The sequence below is a fragment of the Callithrix jacchus genome, chromosome 20, assembly GCF_049354715.1.
Source record: "Callithrix jacchus isolate 240 chromosome 20, calJac240_pri, whole genome shotgun sequence".
NCBI classification, from domain to species: Eukaryota; Metazoa; Chordata; class Mammalia; order Primates; family Cebidae; genus Callithrix; species Callithrix jacchus.
The window spans coordinates 21,355,090-21,378,159 of record NC_133521.1 but is presented as its reverse complement, the minus strand read 5'-3'; the positions used below and the strand labels follow the sequence as shown (position 1 = coordinate 21,378,159).

At 36.3% G+C, this 23,070-nt stretch overlaps 1 long non-coding RNA gene and 1 other non-coding gene across 3 annotated transcripts in view; both read left to right on the top strand.

Annotated features, from left to right (window-relative positions):
- Positions 1–23,070, top strand: part of LOC144580583 (uncharacterized) — a 514,841-nt gene that overhangs the window by 371,915 nt on the left and 119,856 nt on the right. The window contains exon 1 of one of the 2 annotated variants that reach the window (XR_013530467.1): positions 20,651–21,142. The exons of the other annotated variant lie outside the window; for it this stretch is intronic. This is a non-coding gene — a long non-coding RNA (uncharacterized LOC144580583). Of the gene's footprint in view, positions 1–20,650; positions 21,143–23,070 lie in introns of those variants that run through there. 2 annotated transcript variants of the gene reach the window in all.
- LOC118149838 (U6 spliceosomal RNA) lies at positions 13,987–14,093 on the top strand. Its single transcript, XR_004737548.1, has one exon. It is a non-coding gene; the product is annotated as a U6 spliceosomal RNA (small nuclear RNA).

Genomic DNA, 23,070 nt, shown 5'->3' with positions numbered 1-23,070 from the left:
TTTATGCTTTTTAACTTAATAATATCAGTTAGGAAATAATCTCAAATATGAACAATTTGAAGAAAAAGATGGTTTCTGCAGTCATATTTAGAATTATTAAAATCTAAATCCACCTAAGACATCAAAAAGAAACTAATTACGATTCAGTCACATGATGTCTTTTCATATAGCCAGTGCAGTATCAGTATTAAGGAGTAGTAATTCCTTTAAAAATGAAAGCCTATGTAACAATTTTCATTGAACAAAGCAAAATAAATAATGATGCAATTTGTGTAGCACATCAAAATTATCAAAATGATTTAATATGAAGTGATTGGTAATAGCAGTCAATTCTTTAGTGTCTTTGTGCAAGAAAGGTCGTGTAGCACTGGGAAACAAAGAGAAATCTAGTTGTCATTTGGAACAAAGAAGTAAGCGATTATTTCCAGGGAGATTCAAAATGGCTCCTGCAGTGGAGAACATGTAGCTGTTAGAGTTATGCATCATAATTAACATAGCTTTGGGTTGGAGACAGACCCTAAGTGTCAAGAGTCCCTAGATATAGCTAGACCATGCAACCCAAAGCCAGTGAACAGCCATGGATGAATGCAAATGTTCCAACACAGATGAGGTCTTCTAGGGTAAAATTAAGTGGACTCTGGTCATGAGAACAACCTCGTTTTATACAGTACCAGATGTCCTCAGTTTGGACAGTAGTGCAGAGCCACAAACATATCCATGCACATAGAAAGTAAAAATTGGGGCTAGGCATGGTGGCTCATGCCTGTAATCTCAGCACTTTGGGAGGCCGAGGCAGATTGATCATATCAGGAGTTCAAGACCAGCCTGGCCAAAATGTTGAAACCCCATCTTTACTAAAAATACAAAAATTAGCTTGGCATAGTGGCCCACGTCTGTTATCCCAGCTACTCAGGAGGGTGAGGCAGGGGAATCGCTTGAACCTGGTAGGCAGAGGTTACAATGAGCTGAGATTGCACCATTGCACTCCAGACAAAGCAAGACTTTGTCTCATATGAAAAAAAAAAGAAAGAAAAGTGGTCTTAATAATCAGTTGGAAAAGTTGTGATTGTTTGTGATCATTATAAAAATTGTGAAAATGATGAAAACTCTCTTGCTTTTGATCACAGATATATCTAGCAAATAAAAAGAAAGTAGTAAATTGAGATTTATTTTGTGTACTCTAATTAAAACACTAGGGACTCATCCATTAAAATGTTTTATTCCATGCTAAAAAATAAACTGGTCAGGTGTAGTCTGACTGTGCTTATTTTCTTTTTCTTGTATAATTTATCATACGGGGTATCTTTTGTATGCCTTAATAAATTATGATAGACCTTTCCAAGTTTGCATCATTTTCCAACACTTTATTCTTCATGCTTTATATGTCATAAAATGCTCTGAACTATACTTTTGAAGGAACTACTCTTTTACAGTGAAGTTTTTGTGAGCATCATTTCCTCTGGGTTAGTTTCATCTTTGTTGTCACAGCCACATTCCTCATGTATGATAGTAAATTTACCTTCACTAAGTTTCCCTGACTGCATATCCGGAGTCTCTTAAACTGTGGCAGTGACCGTTTTCCCATGGTCAGCTGTTTATTCTGTAATTTCATTTTATTTTCAATTCAAGCAAAGAGTGGTAAACATTTCTGCCGTCTTGTGTACATATTGTTACTTCCTCCAGGATATTCATCACTTTGCTATTGCCATTTTCTTTTTATTTTATTTTATTTTATTTTACTTTAGGTTCTGGGGTACATGTGCAAGTCAGGCAGGGTTGTTGCATAGGTGCATACTATATCCAGCATTTCTCCCCATGTTATCCCTCCCCTCTCTTCCCACTTCTCCATCCCTCCCCTAGCCCCTGTCAACTGCCTTCAGTGAGTGATGCTCCTCTTCCTGAGTCCACGTGTTCTCATTTTTCAACACCCCAAATATTCTAATCAAATCCAGTTTCAGTTTCGTTGCTATCACTTTTTGTTTCTTTTCTGCACATCCATCCTTGTTACCTAATTCATTGATTCATTCTTTTCTTTCTTTCTTTCTTTTTCTTTTTTTGGAGTCTCACACTATCACAGACTCACCACGATAGAGTCAATGGTGTGATCTCAGCTCACCGCAACCTCCACTTCCCAGGTTCATGTGATTCCCCTGCCTTAGCCTCTCAAGTAGCTGAGACTATAGGCACGTGTCATCACACCTGGCTAATTTTTTGTATTTTTAGTAGAGATGGGGTTTCACTATGTTGACCAGATGGGTCTTGAACTCCTGATCTCATGATCTGCCTGCCGTGGCCTCCCAAAGTGCTGGGATTGCAGATGTGAGCCACCGTGCCCAGCCTTAATTCTTTCTTTTGATTATCAGATTTTGTAAAATGTTACTTGGGTTCATCACTGGCAGATAAGAAAGCAACACAATTACATAACTTTCTTTCTATGCATGACCTAAAAAATAGATGTGCAGTGTCCAGTCACTGCCAAATGTGAAAAGAAGTAATGTGATTGATCCCTGAATCATGATGCACATTTGCCATTCATGTAGTGATTTGTGGACTCAAGAATTAACAGTGAAGTTTGTATTTTATCCAATTGCTCACAGTCAATAGACTGTGGTAACTGACATTTGAACTGTGTTGTTGAGAGACTGGTGTGTCATTTTAATAAGGCATTGGAACTGAAATGTCCCTATTGAAAACATACAAAGCAAAGAATGCCTTTAATTAGTTCTGAATGGTAGGATTTGGCTAATTATCATTTTCGTCTTTATACATTAATGCATGTGCATATTTTTCAAATTAGGTACTGACTACTCACTTCAGAAGAAAGTACATTATAAAGCAAAATCCTTAAATCAACAACCAATTCCTGCTGTTATTTTTCTAATAACCTTGGCTACAGTTATCAGATATAAGATGGTATAATTTTACCATTTGAATAGTAAAAGAGGTCTTCTATTAAAACTCACCTGAAACTCAAAAATATGCACATTCAGATCTGTTTCATGTTATCCAAATCTCTGAATTGGGTTGCTCTACTTTTCTGTAATATTGTAGTAATGTTACTTACTGTTTTATGATTGGTATGAGGATGCTTTGAAATAACAAATGGATACTTACAGCACAGTACCTAGTTCATAGCGGGTATTTGCTATATACCATTAGACATCCCAATAATCTCTGCAACAGAAATATCAAGAGACTTTGATTGACATGAAGGATGAAGGTATAGGAAATCTCAATGTCCACCTCCCCTCACAGAAAGTTCATTCAACTAAGAACTATCCACAGACCAGAACATCCTTGAGAAATATCAAGAGAAATTTGTCAATGTCTCATCTCCCCATTTTGTGGTGTAGTGGCCTCTACAAGGCAAAAATTAAAGGTCTTCTCTCACTAGACCATGTGTGAAATCACTATATAATAAAAAGCCTTGGCTCTTATACAAAAATCCCTTTGGCAAGTCCTCTGGCTGCCTGGAAAATTCAATAAAAAGGTCTTACAAGTTAGTTTAGTCATCAAAAACGATCTAATGGAGCGCCAAAGCACCAGACAGAAATTAATCTGTCCATGTATAACAGCAACATGAGGAGGAGGCAGTACACTGCAGCCACTAAGCAGTAAAGCAATTCTTGAGGGATTTCACATGATAATAATACTTACAGAGATATCTCCTTTCCTTTCTGTGCTTAAAAGCTAATAAATGCTTCCTGTTAAATGTCACAGTAACCACAGTCTTGGACACATTCTGACACCTTTATGAACTAGGTGTCTATTTACTTTATTGAGAAGTACAAGTAACCTTATATATACTCTGTGTGTTTTAATAGCAGTGCCATTGACTATCTCTTCTTTGCTTCTCTATGAGTTCATGTTTAATAGAATATTATCATACATTAGATACATTCTGAGAAATGCATCATTAGGCAATTTTGTCATTGTGCAAATATCGTAGTGTGTACTTACACAGACCTAGATGGATAGTCTACTATATACCTGGGTATATGGTATAGCATGTTGCTCCTGGGTTAGAAGCATGTATAGCATATTACTGTACTGTATACTGTAGGCAATTATAATACAACGAAGCATTTAGGCATCTAAATATACAATAAAAAATAATGGTACCGAAGATTTAAAGTGGTACACCTGTATTTGGCATTTACAATGAATGAAGTTTGCATGACTGGAAGTTTCTTTGGTGAGTCAGTGAGTGAATATGAAGAGCTAGACATTATTGTACACTACTATAGATTTATAAACACTTTACACTTGAGCTACACAACATGTACTAAATCTATTTATTTATTTATTTAGAGTTTCGCTCAGTCACCCATACACTGGAGTACTGTGGCGCCATCTCTGCTCACTGCAACCTCCGCCTCCAGGTTCAAGCAATTCTCCTGCCTCACCCTCCCAAGTAGCTGAGACTACAGGTACTCACTACCATGCCAGAATAATTTTTTGTATTTTTAGTAGAGACAGGGTTTCACCGTAATGGCCAGGCTGGTCTTGACTCCTGAGCTTGTGATCCACCCTCCTGAGCCTCCCAAAGTGCTGGGATTACAGGTGTGAGTGACCACACCTGGCCCGGAAATAGTTTCTGAAGGACCTGCCTGAAGTTGTTTTACAGCTAACATTTTTTTAATAAATAGAAGAGATATACACTAAAGCAATAATAAAACATGTAGTATTATAAACACATAAACCAGAAGCAGTTGTTCATTATCATTATCAAGTGTTTTGTACCCTACACAATTGTGTTAAGACTGTTTGTTACGTGCCTGGCAATGCAATAGATTTATTTACTGTAAATCACTACAAATACCTCAGAAATGCATTGTGCTATGACATCTCTAGGTAATAGGAATTTTTCAGCTCCATTAAAATCTTATGGAAACAGCATTATGTATGTGGTCCATAGTTGACCAAAACATTAGTGTGCAGCACATGACTGTACTGTTAGATAAATAATACCCTAATATAAGGTCAATATGAAAAATTCATCTTAACAAGTAGCAAGAAGTTAAGAAAGATCACTGGATTTCCTTTTTAAGAGTGAGAGAAAATAGAACAGAGGAAAGGTAGAATTAAAATTGGATTCAAAAAGTTAGTGGGAGAGAAAATCAGAAAAAAAATAGATAATTGAAAAATTAGAGACTTTGGGGCATCAGGATATAATGTTTGCTCCGAGATTTACATAACATGTAGGGTTAGAGTTGCAATGATACAGTGGAGACAGGATGGAACTGTTCTGAACCTAAAAAGAAGTACTACTTTGGTCTTTAAACATTAAATATTTGTGCATTAGTGTCAGATATATTCAAGTGTCAGTGCCAAATAGATCATTAATAGTATAATTATTTCAAACTTTCTACCAATATATATCCCAGGTCTGCTACAATGGAGGATTATTATTATTACATATACATATGTAATGCTTAATTAGAGTGTTGTCAAGTTAATACAAATTTGCAATATTATTTCAATGCCTAGCATGTACTAGACACTTTTTAAAGCACTTTACAGGTATAATATCATTTTATACTTACAAAACCCTAAGAATTATGTATAATAGTAATCTTTATTTTACAGACAGAAAAGCTGAAATACTGAGCCTTCAGAAAAAATAATTACACATGGCTCACACAAGTGGTAAACATTAGAGTTTTGATTCAAACTCAAGGCATCATGGGTGTAAAACTTAAAAAAAAACAAATCAAAGAAAAAAAGTAGAAACAAAATAAAACGATACCCTATTGCAAAGAACCCAGCTATATATTAAATATGGTTATTGCTACTCTTTAGGAGATTACTGTTTCTCTGGAGAAGCAACACATATTCAAGAAAGACTCATCATACAAGAAAGATAGAAATGAGTCAGACATAGCTTCTAATGATGTGGTGAAAAAGAACTTGAAGAGGTCCAGTCTGAGTAGAAAATTGGAGCAGATGTACATTTATATTCCATTTCTTAGAAAAAGGGAACAAAGTGTCAGAATAGAATAGTGCTAAGATGTTAAATTTGCCTAACCTTAGTTCTTTAATCACAGAGAAAATACATTGAATCGGAAGAGCTGCAGCAGTATGTGTCTTAACAGTATCATTTACTTTACAGAGAACAATGAGATACTTGATAGGCACTGAGATTTTTTGTTTGAAGGAGTAGATATACTCTGTAAAAACTGACTTGTTCTTTCTGCCATATTATATTTGTCATTTTCTTAGCTTTTGAAGATGTACATTCTTCCCGGAGGAGTTAATATGTGAACTACTACATATTAAACACCAAGTGGCAAATGTCACTATTAGTATTTAATAATGTTTAAAATCCTAAAATCCACCCAAAAGAGATTCCCGGATGAAGCAGACAGTAAGTCCCAATCTCACCTGTGACTTCTACTACATCCATGAAAAATTTTTCTTATCTATGAACAGAAAAAGTTTGACAAATTTTAGCTCTCTTTTTTAAAGGTCCAGATGCTTGAGTATGGGTCCTAAATTGAATGCATTTTTCCTGGCCTCTTACTTTAAAAGAAATGTTTAGTTGGGTTGTTTATTTAATGGTAAGAACAATTCTGTACAACTTAGCATCCCTGCTGCATCCATTGCAATTGCTTCCTATTTTCCTCCTGAATGAAAGATTTAGCAAATTGGACTTTAGGCTTAACATCCTTCAGAAGACATCTCCTCTAAATTTTTTTCTTGATAAACTATTTCAGAACTACTTAATACACCATGAATCCACAATGATTAGTATTCATCTTAGTGTTACACATTTCCTGAGAAATAAAATGGTTGCATGCATTTAGTTTGAAATGTTTTACTAGTTGTTTTAACGGCTTTTGCGTAGTGTCAAAATATAATTCCATTTAAGAGGATAGAATATAATAGGTTATGGAGATAAACTGAAATAGTAGCTCAGAGGAAGTTAACACTTTAAGTGACAAAGTAACGTGGTGAAAACATACTTAGTAATTATTCCCAAACTGGGGTGACATCCAACTTTCTTCACTGGTTTTCTTAGAATGACATTGCTAAGAGGCAACCCCTTGATGATAAACTTTATATTCAATGCCAGAGAATGAAGCTGCCCATGTCTTGTCTGGATAAGAACAAGCTAGGGCAGGCAAGCCTTTTGTGCTCCCAGAAGCATTCAGTGTTTTAATCACAAACCCGCTTGGAGGTGTTTCTCTGAATCCCTAACAGTAAATCCTTCATTTTACACTATTGCTAATTTATTTTTCTCTTGCTTGTTCATTCTTACTTTTGCTCTCTTTTAATTTTACCTTTATTAGTTATTCTAAAAATAGCCAATTAAAGGGTGGAGCAAAATGGCTGAAAAGAAGGCTCCCCTGATTGCCCCACCCACACAAAGACACCAATTTAACAACTATCTACACACGCTCAAAAAGAAAACCTTCATAAAAAACAAAAATCAAGTGAGCACTCATAGTACCTGGTTTTAACTGCATATTACCTTAAAAAAAAAAAAAAAAAAAAGACACTGAAGTTGAAAAAACAGTCCTGAATCACGAATGCCATACCACCCCCACCCCCAGAAACCGCAGCATGGTGCTCAGAGTGTCTCCCGGCACTGGCAAAGGGAGAGCATAGCAATTGTGAGGCATTGAACTCGGTGCTGTCCTGTTAGAGCAGAAAGAACAACTGGAAGAAACTCAGCTGACTCTGACCCACAGAGGGAGCATTTGAAGCAGCCATAGCCACAGGGGAATCATCGATCCCACTGTTTAGAACCTGAGCTTCTACAAACCTTGCTACCATGGGCTGAAGGGCTCTGGGTCTCTGAGTAAACTTGAAAAGCAGTCTAGACCATAAGAACTGTAACTCTTAGGTGAGTGCTAGTGCTGAACAAGGCCAAGGACCAATGGACTCGGGAGGTCACACAACCTACTGAGATACACACAGGGGTGGCTTTGGGAACAATGGCATCACCCCTCTTGCAAACCCAGCTGCACAGCTCATGGCTCCACAAGGGAACTCCCCTTCCTTCCACTTGAGGAGAACTTCGTCTTGCATCTTGGATACCATCTTAGCCACAGTAAGATAGGGTAGCAGTCAGAGTTGGGAGGAACCTATTCCAGACCCTAGCTGCTGAATGACATTTTTAGACACACCCTGGGCCAGAAGAAAACCCACTGCTTTGAAGAGAAAGACCCAGTCCTGGCAGCATTCATCATATGCTAACTGAAGAGCCTTTGTACCCTGAATAACTAACAGTGATACCCAGGTACTACATGGAGGGCCTCAGGTGAGCCCCTGACCTGCTGGATTCAGGTGAGACTCAGCACATTCCTAGCAGTGGTGTCTATAGGGTGAAACTCCTTTTTTTTTAGAAAAGAAGAGAGAAGAGTAAGGGAACTTTGTCTTGCCCCTTAGGTACCAGCATGGCCACAGGAAGGTACAGCACTAAGTGAAGTCCCTGATTTAGGACTGGACTCTTACACAGCATTTTCCGACATACCCTGGGCCAGAGAGGAGGCCACTATCCTGAAGTGAGTTCCAGGCCAGGCAGCATTCACCACAAGCTGACTTAAGAGTCTTTGGGTGTTAAGGGAACATCAGTGGTCGTACGGCAATACTCACCATGGCCTGTGGTGGCAGTGGCCATGGGATGAGGATCCTCTGCCTTTGGAAAGGGAAGGAAGAGTGGGAAGGACTTCATCTTGTGGTTTGAGTGCCAGCTCAGCCACACTACAATACAACACCAGATATACTTCTAAGGTTTTTGACTCTAATCTTTGATTCCCACACAGCACATGGCACCTCTTGACTCCTCTAGGGCCTGGGAGAACTCACTGCTACAAAGGGAAGGACATAAACCTTGTTGACTTTGCCACCAGCTTACTGTAGAGCCTTGAGGCAGTGGACATAGGCAGCAGCTGGGGAGTGGTCACAGCAGACCTTGGTTATCACCCAGTGCTGTTCTGGCTTCAGGTCTGACTTAATCATCACTGCAGTAATAGTGACGGTGGCCACATGGGTACTTATGGTGACTTTTGGTGACACAGAACAGAGAGAAGCTCCATTCATTTGGGAGAAAGTAAGAAAAAGGAACAAGAGTCTCTGTCTGGCAATCCAAAAAATTTTCCTGGATCTTGTCCAATATAATCAAGACAGTACCTCAATGAGTCTGTAAGAACCACAGTATTACTGGGCTTGGGTGCCCCCTAAAGCAGATACAGCTTATATAACAATACCCAATTCCTTTATAATATCTGGAAAGTTTTCCCAAGAAGAATGAGTACAAGTAAGCTCAGACAGTCAGACAGCAAAGACTGCAGTAAATACCTAACTCTTCAATGCCCAGACACCAAAGAACATCTACAGTTATCAACACCAACCAGGGAAACATGACCTCATCAAATGAACTGAATAACTAAATGGGAGAAACAGAAATATGCAACCTTTCAGACAAAGAATTCAAAATAGCTGTGTTGAAGAAGCTCAACAAAACTTAAGGTAACACAGAGAGGGAATTCACAATGCTATCAGATAAATGTAACAAAGACATTAAAATAATTAAAAATAATCAACAGAATTTCTGAAGCTGAAAAATGCAATTGGAATACTGAAGGATGCAGCAGAGCCTTTTAATAGCAGAACTGACCAACCAGAAGAAATAATTCGTGAGCTTGAAGACAGGCTATTTGAAACTACACAGGCAGAGGAGATAAAAAGGAATAAAAAACAATGAAACATGCCTACAAAATCTAGAAAATAGCCTCAAAAGAGCAAACCTACGACTTACTGGCTTGAAGGAGGATGTAGAGAAAGAGGTAGGGATAAAAATGCTATTCAATGGGATAATCACAGAGAACTTTCCAAACTTAGAGAAAGATATTAATATCCAAGTACAGGAAGGTTATGGAACACCAAGTATATTTAACCCAAAGTGAGACTATCTCAAGGCATTTAGTAACCAAACTCCCAATGACCAAGAATAAACAAAGGATCCTAAAAGCAGCAAGAGATACGAACAGATACCATTAAGCTTCAGTATGTCTGGCAGCAAATTTTTCAGTGGAAATCTTACATGTCAGAAGACAGTGGCATAATGATGTATTCAAAGTGATGAAGGAAAAAAAAACTAAACCTTTTACCCTAGAATAGTATATCTGGTAAAAATATCCTTCAAGCATAAAGGAGAAATAAAGACCTTCCCAGACAAACAAAAATTGAGGGCTTTCAACAGCATCAGCCCTGTTCTACAAGAAATGCTAAATAAAGGGAGCTCTTCAATCTGAAAGAAAAGGATGTTAATGAGCAAGAAGAAAACATCTGAAGGTGCAAAATTCACTGATAGTAGTAAGCACACAGAAGACACAAATCGTATAACACTATAATTAGGGTATGCAAACTTCTCCTGTCTTTAGTAGAAAAAGTAAATGATGAACCAATAAAACATGAATCATTAAGTGAAATAAGCCAGGCACAGAAAGACAAACACCACATATTCTAGCTTAATTGTGGGATCTAAACATGAAATCAATTGAACTAATGGACATAGAGAGTAGAAGGATGGTTTCCAGAGTCCAGGAAGGGCAGTGGTGGGGGTTGGGGTGAAGTAAGTGGGGATGGTTTATGGGTACAAAAAAATAGTTAGAATGAATGAGACATAAGATTTGTAGCACAATGAAGTGACTATAGTCAATAATAACTTAATTGTACATTTAAAAATAACTTGAGTGTAAGTGGATTATTTGTAACATAGAGGATAAATGCTTGAGGAGACAGATACTCTATATACTCCATGATGTAATTATTTCACTTTATATGTCTGTATCAAAACATCTCATATACCCCATAAATATATAAACCTACTATGTACTCACAAAATACAACATACTCAATTTTTTAACAAATAAAAATAATTAATATGAGAGTTTGGACATATGCAAACACTCATGCCATTGCTACAGTCAAAGTAATACACATATCCAGCACCTCTAAGTTTCCTTGTGTCTCTTTTCTTTCTTGTTTTTCCTAAGTAACTACGTTTTAAGGTGGATCGTGCTCAGCAATAAGTTATTGATACACCCTCCAATAAAGCTATTACCAAATTTCCACCATAGTTCAATTTATATGCCTGTCACTTGCAACCACATAGTCGTGACTTGAATATCTTTATTTATCCAATTACTAGCTCTATTATGTTGGACAAGTGACTGTTAAGTTTTCTTACCTGTGACAAGGATAGCAACGTTACTGCATCATGGGGTAGATATGAGGATTGAAATAATGCACTTGAGGTCCCCATGGAAAGAATAAATTTAACAAAAATTATGCTTGTTATTATAAATTAATCTTATATACTTAGAAGATGATAGGGAATCTGGTACAGAACAAGTGATTTACTTAATTAATTAATAGAAGTCATTGGTTGATGTATTTAAACTAAGATTTGTTTTAGGATGACATGATTATGATCAAAAAGAGTATTCACATACATACAGATACACAAAACTATGCATATAGTGTAACTACATGTTCTTAAAAATATTTAAAATTAAACAATGCCTGAAGTTTGCATACATAGTATTATCTACTTGAAGTCTCTACTATAATCAGTTAATAAACATGATAGAATATCACATTTATTTTACACCATAATGTAGAAATTGATTTGATATATTCTAGTGACTTTAGCTAATTGTTTTGTTCTGCCATATTAATTCAAACATTTAAAATATTATTAATAGGAATGAAATAATCAGGTAGAAATTGAAGTGAGCACAGAATATCTTTTTGAACAGACTATTTAATGGGTCATTACAGTTAGATACACAGAGTGATATTTCCTTTGGATTTTAAGGACCTAGACAGACTTACCCCTTATAATCCAAGAATGGAAAAATGATATCAATTTATTTTATCTGTTTTTTAATTGATACATCATAGATGTACACAATTTGGGGATACATGTGATAATTTAATACAGTCATATAATTTGTAAAGATCAGATCAATATGCTTGGGTAATCCATCACCTTAACTATGTTATTTTTTCTTTATGCCACAAAGAAACAGTCAAATTATTCTTTTCTAGTTATTTTGAAATGTACAATAGATTATTGTAAACTATACCCACCCTACTATCTATCAACCACTAGATCCTATTTATTTTCTCAAACTGTATTTTTACACCCATTAATCAACATCTTTTTATTCTCTCTTCTCCCCTAACTTTCCCAGTCTCTGGTAACCACAGACCTCCTCTCTATTGTCATATGATCCACTTTTTCGCTCCCATATGTAAGAACATGTGATATTTGTCCTTCTCTGCTGGGCTAATTCCACTTAACAGAGTGACCTTTAGATTCATCTGTGTTGTTTTCTATGGCTGAAAAATATTCAGTTGTGTTGATTTTATATTTTGGGTAGTGTGAATAGTCCTGCAATAAACGTGAGAGTGAAGATATCTCTTCAATATATTGATTTTCTTTTATTTTTTGGATATATACCTAATCGTGGAATTATGAAACCATATGGTAGAACTATTTTTAGTATTTTGAAGAACATCCATACAGTTTTCCATAGTGGCTATACTAATTTTCATTCCCCTTTCTCCATGTTCTCTTCAGTATCTGTTTCTTTTTTTTTCTTTTTCTTTTTATAAAAGCCATTTTACCTGGGGTAGGATGATATCTTATTATGGTTGTCATTTGCATTTCCTTAGTAATTAGCGATGTTGAATATTTTTATATACTAGTTGGCAATCTGTATGTCTTGTTTAAAAATTTAGATCTTCTACCCATTTTTAAATTGGATTATTTGCTTTTTTTGTGGTACTGAGTTGTTTGAGCTCTTTTTTTTTTTTTCTTACATAGAGTTTCCCTCTTGTTACCCAGGGTGGAGTGCAACGGCTTGATCTTGGCTCACTGCAACCTCCGCCTCCTGGGTTCAAGCAATCCTTCTGCCTCGGCCTCCCAAGTAGCTGGGACTACAGGTGCACGCCACCATGCCCAGCTAATTTTTGTATTTTTAGTAGAGATGGGGTTTCACCATGTTGACCAGGATGGTCTCAATCTCTTGACCTCGTGATCCATCCGCCTCGGCCTCCCAAAGTGCTGGGATTATAGGCGTGAGCCACTGCACCCAGCCCCGAGTTGTTTGAGCTCTTTATATATTCTGGTTAATAATTCCTTGTCAGAGACTAGGCACCGTGGCTATCACCTGTAATCTCAGAACTTTGGGAGGCTAAGGAGGGTGCAGCACTTGAGGTCAGGAGTTCAGGCCAACCTGACCAATATGGCAAAAAACCATCTCTACTAAAAATACAAAAATTAGCTGGGCATGGTGGCAGGTGCCTGTAATCCCAGCTACTCAGGAGGCTGAGGCAGGAGAATAGCTTGAACCTGTGAGGCGGAGGTTGCAGTGAGCCGAGTTCTTGCCATTGTGCTCCAGCCTGGGCAACAGAGTGAGACTCCAGCTCAAAAAATAATAATAAATAATAATTCCTTGTCAGAAGGATAATTTCACAACTTTTTTTTTTTTTAAATAAGAAACTATTTTTACCTACTGAATTTCTATAGCCTAATTGGAGGATAGTTGGGGAAAATCCAAAGTCATAGAGTTGCATCAAATGTGACTGACTATGACTTATGTCATATGCACGTATCTTTTCATTTGGTTTTAGGTTTTAAATATTTTAGAAAAATAAGACTAATGTCTTTTGACAAAGCAATTACTTTGCTAGAAAGCCAACCTGCATAAATAATGTAAAAGATAGAAAAGCTTCATGCAAAATACTAATATTATTATCCATGGTATTAAAAATAAAGAGGAAAATAAGCCAAGTGGTCAAAATATAAATTACTGGCTAGATAAAATAAGGTATATACATTTGTATGTTTTGGTGCATATTGATAATATTGGTGTAAATGTATAGGTAATAAAACAGGAAATTATTTTAGAAGTTAAGGAAACAAGGTAATGGATAATATATTGATGAATATAAAACACAACAGACATGCTCACTTCGGCAGCACATATACTAAAATTGGAATGATACAGAGAAGATTAGCATGGCCCCTGTGCAAGGATGACACACAAATTTGTGAAGCATTCCATATTTTTCAAAGTCTCAGGATATAAAATCAATGTGCAAAAATCACAAGCATTCCTCTACACCAATAACAGATTTAAAGAGAGCCAAATCAAGAACGAACTGCCATTCACAATTGCTACAAAAAGAATAAAATACCTAGGAATACAACTCACAAGGAACATAAGGGACCTCTTCAAGGAAAACTACAAACCACTGCTCAATGAAATAAGAGAGGACACAAACAGATGGAGAAACATTCCATGTTCATGGTTAGGAAGAATTAATATCATGAAAATGGCCATACTGCCCAATGTAATTTACAGAATCAATGCTATCCCCATCAAGCTACCATTGACTTTCTTCACAGAACTGGATAAAAACACCATGAACTTCATATGGAACCAAAAGAGAGCCTGCATAGCCAAGTCAATTCTAAGCAAAAAGAACACAATGCGGCCACTTTATAACATTTATAATCTTAAACTTGGACTTTCTTGGTGATTCAGTTCAGTTACCATAGCAATTTTCATGTATTTCATGTCTTCATTGCACTGTACATCATTGTTAAACAAACGTATTTTATACATGCATGTAAGAATAATTTGGATTTAATCTATAATAATTAGTATTATATGACCTACTTTTCAAAGCACCTTTCAAATATCAAACACTTTTATGTTCATTGACTTTATGTTCATTGATACTAAAATCTGTGAAATCCTGTGATATATAAACCATAGATAGAATAATCTGATTTCACAGATAAGGAAACTAAGACAGCGTAAGCTATAAAACATGTTGATGTTCTTATGGAAAATGAATGCAAAAGCTGGAAAGGAGCCATATTAGCATTCTCCAGAGAGATAGAAAAAATGGGAACAGATGTTTCTTCAGAGAAACAGAACCTATATATATACATAGGTGTGTGTGTGTGTGTGTGTGTGTGTGTGTATGTGTGGAGAGAGAGAGAGAGAGAGACTTCTTATGAGAAACTGGTTTATAAGACTATGGAGGCTGAGGAGTTCAAGATCTGCAGTAGGCAAACTGGTAACCAAATAGGTAAGACTGACAAGTTCTGCGAACTGGTAATCAAAGAGGTAAGACGTCAAGTTCTTTTCTGAGGCCTAGTGCAAAGTCACAAGACTGATGCCCCAGCTGAAAGACAATTAAGGGAAGAAAATTAATACTTACCCAGCCTTTTATTCTATTTAGGCTTTCAATGGATTGGATGAGGTTCATCTACATCAGGGAGGTCAATCTGCTTTATTCAGTCTACTGATTTAAATGTTAATATTATCCAGAAACATGCTCTGAGACATATCCAGGAATAATGTTTAACCACATATACGAGTACGCCAGGATGCAGTCAAGGTAATATATAAAATTAACCATCGCAGGAACCTAGATATCTAGGTATTCAGTGGAAAACTTAGGGTAATCAATCAATAATTTTGATTAGTATGTATAAATTCTACAGTTCCAAATACAAAGAAAAGCTTATGAATGACTTCATATTTGCAAATTTATTCCCAGAAGGATAGATTCTCTTAGGTGGCTGAGTCACAGGAAGTCCAAATCAATGAATGCTCACCACCAGCCCTTGCCTGACAGTCGTTTCCACTGAGGTGTACAGCTGAAGACTGCTTATTTAACCTGGCCATATGTCTGCTGGTTCCATGCATTTGACCATATGGGAAATACACAGCAGACTGGATAATCAGCCGAAAAACTTGGAAGAGTTTCATTAAAAATTGAGCTCTAACAGTCAGCATTATAGATTTGTTGCCTGTTTAAATCTTTGTGATAATACATATTTGTATAATTTGCTCCTAATGTTTATTCATGGAGCATTTTGTCAAGAATATTTATTGAATATTTTCTTGGCGAATTTATAGTGGAGGACGATAAATTAGAGGACAAACTATTCTCTATGTCCCCTGGGAAAGTTCAGTGTATTAAGATATTTTCCTTTAATAAAATACAATTACCTGAATAGAGATGTGATCTGCCTGGTACCTGATAAGATTTCCTAAGGAAAACTCAGTTTACTCACTTCGGTGTTGTTTCTGGTGCTAATTCGATAAAAACTGGAAGCTGAGTATTCTTGCTACATTCTAAATTTAGACATATACTTGCTGACAGGTTATTCATAAGTAATACCACCTGAGCTCCAGTTTTATATGAAGGGCATTGTATTGTATTATTTTGAGTAATATATTTCATGTACCCACATAGCCCTAATATAAATCATATCAGAGTGTTCAGTGGAAGGGAAGTTAGAGAAACTTAAAGAGATCATTTTTAAATAGATATTTTTGTGGTTGAAAAAGTAATGCGTATTAATTAGAGAGCATTAGAAAACCCGGAAAAAAAATAAAAGGAAATACAAAGATTGGACTACCTAAATATAACCATTAACAGCCATAGTTATCAAAATATGCTTTTAGTTTCTACACATGATATATAAGATATCTAATATGTACGAAATGCTCTTCTGATACAATTTCTGTTCACAACAATTTACACGCATTATCTCATTCCATCTTTTGGACTAGCTATTTTTAGTATTTCTACCTCATAAGTAATAAAAACAAAGCAGAAAGAGATAAAATATAAGTTAGCCATATCTGGTTAAGTAAATAACCTTTTTTTGTGGGTGAATCCAAAATGCGTGCCCTTAAATATTATATTCTAATGAATATTTGAACTCACTAATTTATTCACATTCATAGTTGGATATTTTCATAGAACGCAAAAGCACTGTGTAAATTCTGTTTGTAATATGCTTTTTAACACAATCATAAAAACATTTTGTTATTTATGTGCTATGTATGTTTTCAGAGTCGTTGTTTTAAAAGATAAACTAGAGCCTTTTGTAACACACATGGTACTTGGATTTTCATTCTTAAAATTTTTACTATGATTTTTATGAAGTATATTGCCTCAAAAAATATTTATGTCCTTTTCACTCTTTTAGAAAGTGAGTAATCCTTAGGAATACCTACTAAAGCATTGTGAGTCCTAATGAATTAGAACAGAAACACCTGTTTGGGAATGTGAGGTTTCATGATATCCTAGATATAGGTTAACTCTTTAGGGCTAGTGTTGTCCTCATACCGATGCCTTTGCTCCTGTTTTGAGCATTGACACATCTAGAAAGAATGAGTATAAATTATCATTTGTCCATGTAACACTGGGAGAGAAATGATAGAAGGTTCAAATAACCTCTTTAGTCCATACTGTTTTCTTTTTAGTTGACATATAATAATTATACATGTTTATGGGATACACAGTTATATTTTGATTATATGTAATGAACAAATTAGGTTAATTAGCATGTCCATTGCCTCAAACATTTATTATTTCTTCGTTCTGAGAACATTCAAAATCTTCCAGCCTTATGAAAATATACAATAAATTGTTAATTATATTCACTCTACAGTACTATAGAACAATAGAACTTATTTCTCTTATGTATCTTTTATCCAGCCTCCCTCTCTATCCTCCTCCTCTCTAACCTTTCCAGGTTCAGAAAAACATGATTCTACGCTTTACTTCAATGAATTCAATTTATTTCAGTTCCTACATATGAGTGAGAACATGTGGTGTTTATCTTTCTGTGCCTGACTTGTTTCACTTAACATAATGCCCTCCAGGTTCATCTATGTTTCTGTGAATGATAATGAGAAAGGAGATCAGCAGGATTTACTTTCTGGTCACAACTCTGCTAACCAAATTAAGATCTTGTCCAGACAGGTAAAGTGAAGAAACCACAGAAACCAGGAGATGGCTATGAAAGCAATTCTCAGCTGCCTTCCCTGCTCATTATCATAAGACACTACCACCAGCCTCATGGCAGTTTACAAATGCCATGGCAAAAATTCAAAAGTTACCACCCTTTTTCATGGCAATAACCTAGAAGTTACTGCCCCTTTTCTAGACAGTTCTAAACAACCAACCCCCAATTTGCATTGACCATCCCTCAGTTTGCATGTACATTAAAGTGGGTTTACATGAGTGTTAATATAGTTGCCAACAGCCCATATGTTGTTTATTCTGAGCACACTGCCTGTGATTTAGCCCTGCTCTGCATGGAGCAGCTCTGGTTCATTTAAAGATTCCTGTTCAATAACACTGGCTTACCCTTGAATGCTATCCTGGGAAAAGCTAAGGATCCCCACAGGCTAAGCCCCAACTTGCAAAGTCACATGTCCTACATCATTTCCAAGGACAAAGAAAGCAAGTGATGGGCAGTACTGATGAAGTTGTGAGACACAGCAGAGATGGCAGTTACTGTGTGGTGAGATGGCAAGCCACTGCTGATCACTGAGACTGCAGTGAATGCTGACCAGACAAGATGTGGTGATGTGGCAACTGATGGGATGGCAAGATAGTGAGAGGCAGTGATTGGTGAGAAACAATGAGATGGTGATCCATGCTATAGAGCTGTAACACTAATCAAAGACTCTTTTAAAAGCCATCATCTTTCCTGGTAGGCCATGGAGCTGAGCAGATGAGCAAGCACCTTATATGGGACCCACTACTTCATCCATTAGGAGGAAGCTATAAAAGCAACAATAATACCTCAAACCTCTATGAGTCAACCCATAAATGTGACCTTTACAGTTTAGAACAAAAGAGACAGGACGAAAGAGGTGAAAAAAAAGAACAAAAAGAAATAGCCAAAAAGCACAACTGTTAACAGTTGCCTTAAGCCCCACCACATAAGAATTGCCCATCCTGAGAAAGTGTTGTGTGATCAGCATCTAGGATACACAGACAAGAGCCCCTGATTTTCTGCCCCAGGGACAGAATCTGTGTGCCTACTATAAGAAAAGATGCTACTGGCCAGGTGCAGTGGCTCGCGCCTGTAATCCCAGCACTTTGGGAGGCCGAGGCGAGTGAATCACGAGGTCAAGAGAACGAGACCATCCTGGTCAACATGGTGAAACCCCGTCTCTACTAAAAATACAAAAAATTAGCTGGGCATGGTGGTGCATGCCTGTAATCCTAGCTACTTGAGGAGGTGAGGCAGGAGAATTGCCTGAACCCAGGAGGCGGAGGTTGCGGTGAGCTGAGATTGCGCCATTGCACCTCAAAAAAAAAATGATAATAATAAAATAAATGGTACTATAGACAATAACAATGTCCTAACCATTTCTCTAGTGAGAAAGAAAAAAAATACACTCCTTCTTCCACTGGGCATGGTGGCTGGTACCTGTAATTCCAGCTACTTGGGAGGCTGAGGCAGGATGTGGAGGTTGCAATGATCTGAGATTGCACCATTGCACTCTAGCCTGGGTGACAAGAGTGAAACTCTGTCTCAGAAATAAATAAATAAATGAAAATGTAATTTTGTTTAAAAAGAATATTGTGTGGCAAATTATTGTCCTAGGGTAAAAGAACCAGTTACGTAAGAAAGAGGTAGTATAGGACAAGTAAGAATATGAAAGCATATTGTTGATGGTCTGTGTAAGTCACAACAGGGTTCGTGAAGGGGGATTTATGAAATTTTGTGTGTGATTAGGCAAGCTGTAATTAAAAGAAAATTTTTACAATAGGCTTCCTTAAAAATGGTCTTCATGTCAAAACCAAACTTTTTTAAGGGATTGGTTCACCAGCTTACAGACAATAAAGCTTTTAATGCTATGAGTAGGTTCTTTTCGTACACCTCAGATTTTTGTCTCAGAGATTCAACTGTTGTCATATCTTGCTTTCAGCTCTTGCTTCCTTTAGAAAGGCCTGGGGTAACGGCTCTCACCTTTAGCTTTTTTTTGTCAGGTTTTTAAACTTTTTCTTCTCCTGTTATTTTGGCCTGATGATAAAATATTTAATCTTAGTGGTCTATAAAAGCAATCTTTCTCCAAGAATAATTTGATTCTATACACTTCATTTTTTTTAAGTGTAACCTTATTTTTGGGTTTCAGTTTTTGATTCTTATATTTCTTGAAATGATTTTAAATTTTAACGAGTGCCTGGTCTCCTCCATTCCTGTCTGGCCTAGAATGTTTAATTGTCTATAAATCTTTTGACTCTGTGTGCCTTGGCCAAAGGAATTCCCAAAGAAACCTGAGAAACTTAGGCCGTGACAGGAGACTTCACTATGCCCCACTTGATATTTAGGACAGTTTCATGATGCCTTTCAAAAGTATGAAATATTGTCCTTTTTTCCAAAGGGGGAAAAAATACCTTCTTGTTAAACCAAAAGATTTAGTCATGCTAAACATTTTAACAAATAATAAAAATAAAAGATGCTCTGATGATAAATTACAAACAAAATAAAAAGTCCTTTCATTATCAGATGTTAGTAATGACCCCCATTGCTATTAAACTTCAGGAGGTCACTACTTGGTACACCTGTCTATGATTAAACCTGTTTCTTATGAATCTATGCAGGCAGAAAAGGTGAACTCCATAACCTACACTTACTAACCCTAGAAAACTTAAGGCTAATTTTTTTTCAAACATATAAATAAATAATATGGGCATAGAAGCATTAATTTTTCTCTGGTTTCAAATTGTAATTTTCTTCTTCAGCCTCCTAGCAAATTTATATCTTCTAGATTTCACATAAAGATGATGCTGCCACAAGGTTCTGACCCAGAAAATAAAAACATCATGCCATTGGGTCCCTTTGATCAGGTATCCAGAGAAAGTTTACTCTTCCAATGCTAGTCAGGGACTATACCCATAAAATCAGTGAGAAGCAGTTACAGAAGATGGACTTCTGCCCTGCTGTAGCCCCATTAATATTAAAGAGGAGTATTTAATCTCTGAGGGGGCAACAGAACTTATTTTCTGGTCACAACCCTGCTGACCAAAAGATCTTGGTCAGACAGAAAAAAGTAAGAAAACCAGCTGGAAGCAGCGAATGGAAATGAAAGTGATCCCTAGCTGCCCTCATTTCTCATTAGCATAAGACATTCCCATCAGTTCTAAGACAGTTTACAAATGCCATGGCAGTTAACTGGAAGTTATCACCTCTTTCCATGTCAATGACCTGGAAGTTATGGTCTCTTTTCAAGAAAAATCTGAATAATCAACCCCTTAATTTGCATGTAATCGAACCTGGGTTTATGTAAGTATAAATACAGTTGCCAAGAACCCATACCTTGCTGACTCCATGCACACTGACTCTTAGCCCTTCTCCACATTGAAGAGATACAGTTCAATACGAGATTGCTTTTTAAAACAACACCAGCGTGCCCTTGAATTATTTCCCAGGAGAAGCTTAGAACCCTCACAGATTAACCCCCAATTTGGGGGACTTACATATCCTGCATCAACAGGATTTCATTTTTTAAAGATTGAATAGTGTTTCATTATGTATGTGTATATATCACATTGTTTTTATTTGTTCATTTGTTGTTGGATAGTTAGATTGATTCTGTATCTTGGTTACTAATATTTCTTTTCCAAATGAAAGAAAATCAATATATTGAAGAGATACCCAAACCTCTATGTTTATTACAACACTACATAAAATAGTCCAATGTTTTTGAATCAGTGCTGAGGATTCTAGAGACAATCCTGGATTTCTGCATGTTCAGGTAGGAATAACACAGTGAACCAAATAATTGTCTTCAAACGTACAAAATGATCATATGTAGAAAAGACAGAGAAACTAGTGAAAGAGCTCAGAGATGAAAACAAGTTCTTCAGGGGATCTGAATAACAGACCTCAAGAGGAGGTGACATTTAAATCTAGAATGGAAAGAAGACTCTTTAACAGAGCTGCACTGTATGATACTAGTGACAAAGAAGCTTTTTCATTATGACAAATGGTTGTGCTTGTGGGAATAAGAAAGTCTGTCATCACTGAGTCATGGGCAAGCACAGTATGTCTATAGATGCATGACCAGATCATTCTCAAGTTTATTTGCTGTTAGCAATATATGGGAATATTACTATGAAGTATGTATTTTATTTCATAAAATATAACCTTGAATCATATACATCCTTAGCAAATTTTAATAATTTATCACAACCTCGGCATGCATTGTCTAGCATTAACATATAGCTGTATACACAGAAATATAATTTAAATAATGATTGGGAAAAAGATGAAAACCTGACAGCCACAAATCCCATTTAATTTATTTAATCAAAGAAACTATTACATCTGATCAATTGATGAAAACTGACAGAGTTGGATATTTCAAAACAACATAATTTGGCCAGTGGTTTACGGAGTAATGAGAAAACTTAATTTGTACTTTTCAATTTAGAAAATGATATAGCAATATTGAGAGAACTATTAGCATATACTGCAGATAAAACTGTGGATTGAGCAGTAATATAACTATCTGGATGCATTTTATTTACTAAGAGCAGTGGGTCTTGTTAACTTCAGTTCTACGATAGATTTAAGTATATATTATCAGTAGGCTGAAATAGAGTTGGAGTAATTATCTGAACTGTAGAATCTTACTCTTTTTGGATTTAGCAACCTTTCTTCCTCTTTCTCCTGGCCACAAAATAAAGAATGTGTGAGAAAGACTTTAATATTAAGATTTCTCTTTTTAGACAAATTTTCTAAAAACTTTCTTGACATTACAAAATTTAGTTTCTGCATCCCAGATCTACTTATTTGTCCAGAAAATTAGGTTGAGGCTCTTTTCATATGTCTCAATTCCATTCATTTCTATAACCCATGCCATCTCTGCAATGTGATAGAATTAAGAGAGGTTTCCCAGTGAATAAACATGAGCTTACCACAAATATTATAAGTCAGGCATCAGAGCAACATTTGCATTCACAAACATCCTTGGCTAGTCAGTAAGTGAATTTTATAAATTATCTGGCTTATGTGTAAAGCAGTGTCCATGCCGTACTGTCTCTGACTACCCAGCTAGTGTCTAGCTTTGTATCATAAGTCAGAGAAGGTAGAAAGCTTCTCCTTCCACAAAACTGTAATGGGGCAGATATCAATAATAAAGTATTTCTCATAAAATATAGAATTAATACCACTTGAGGGAAAGTTGTAAGGACTGGATACAAATCTGA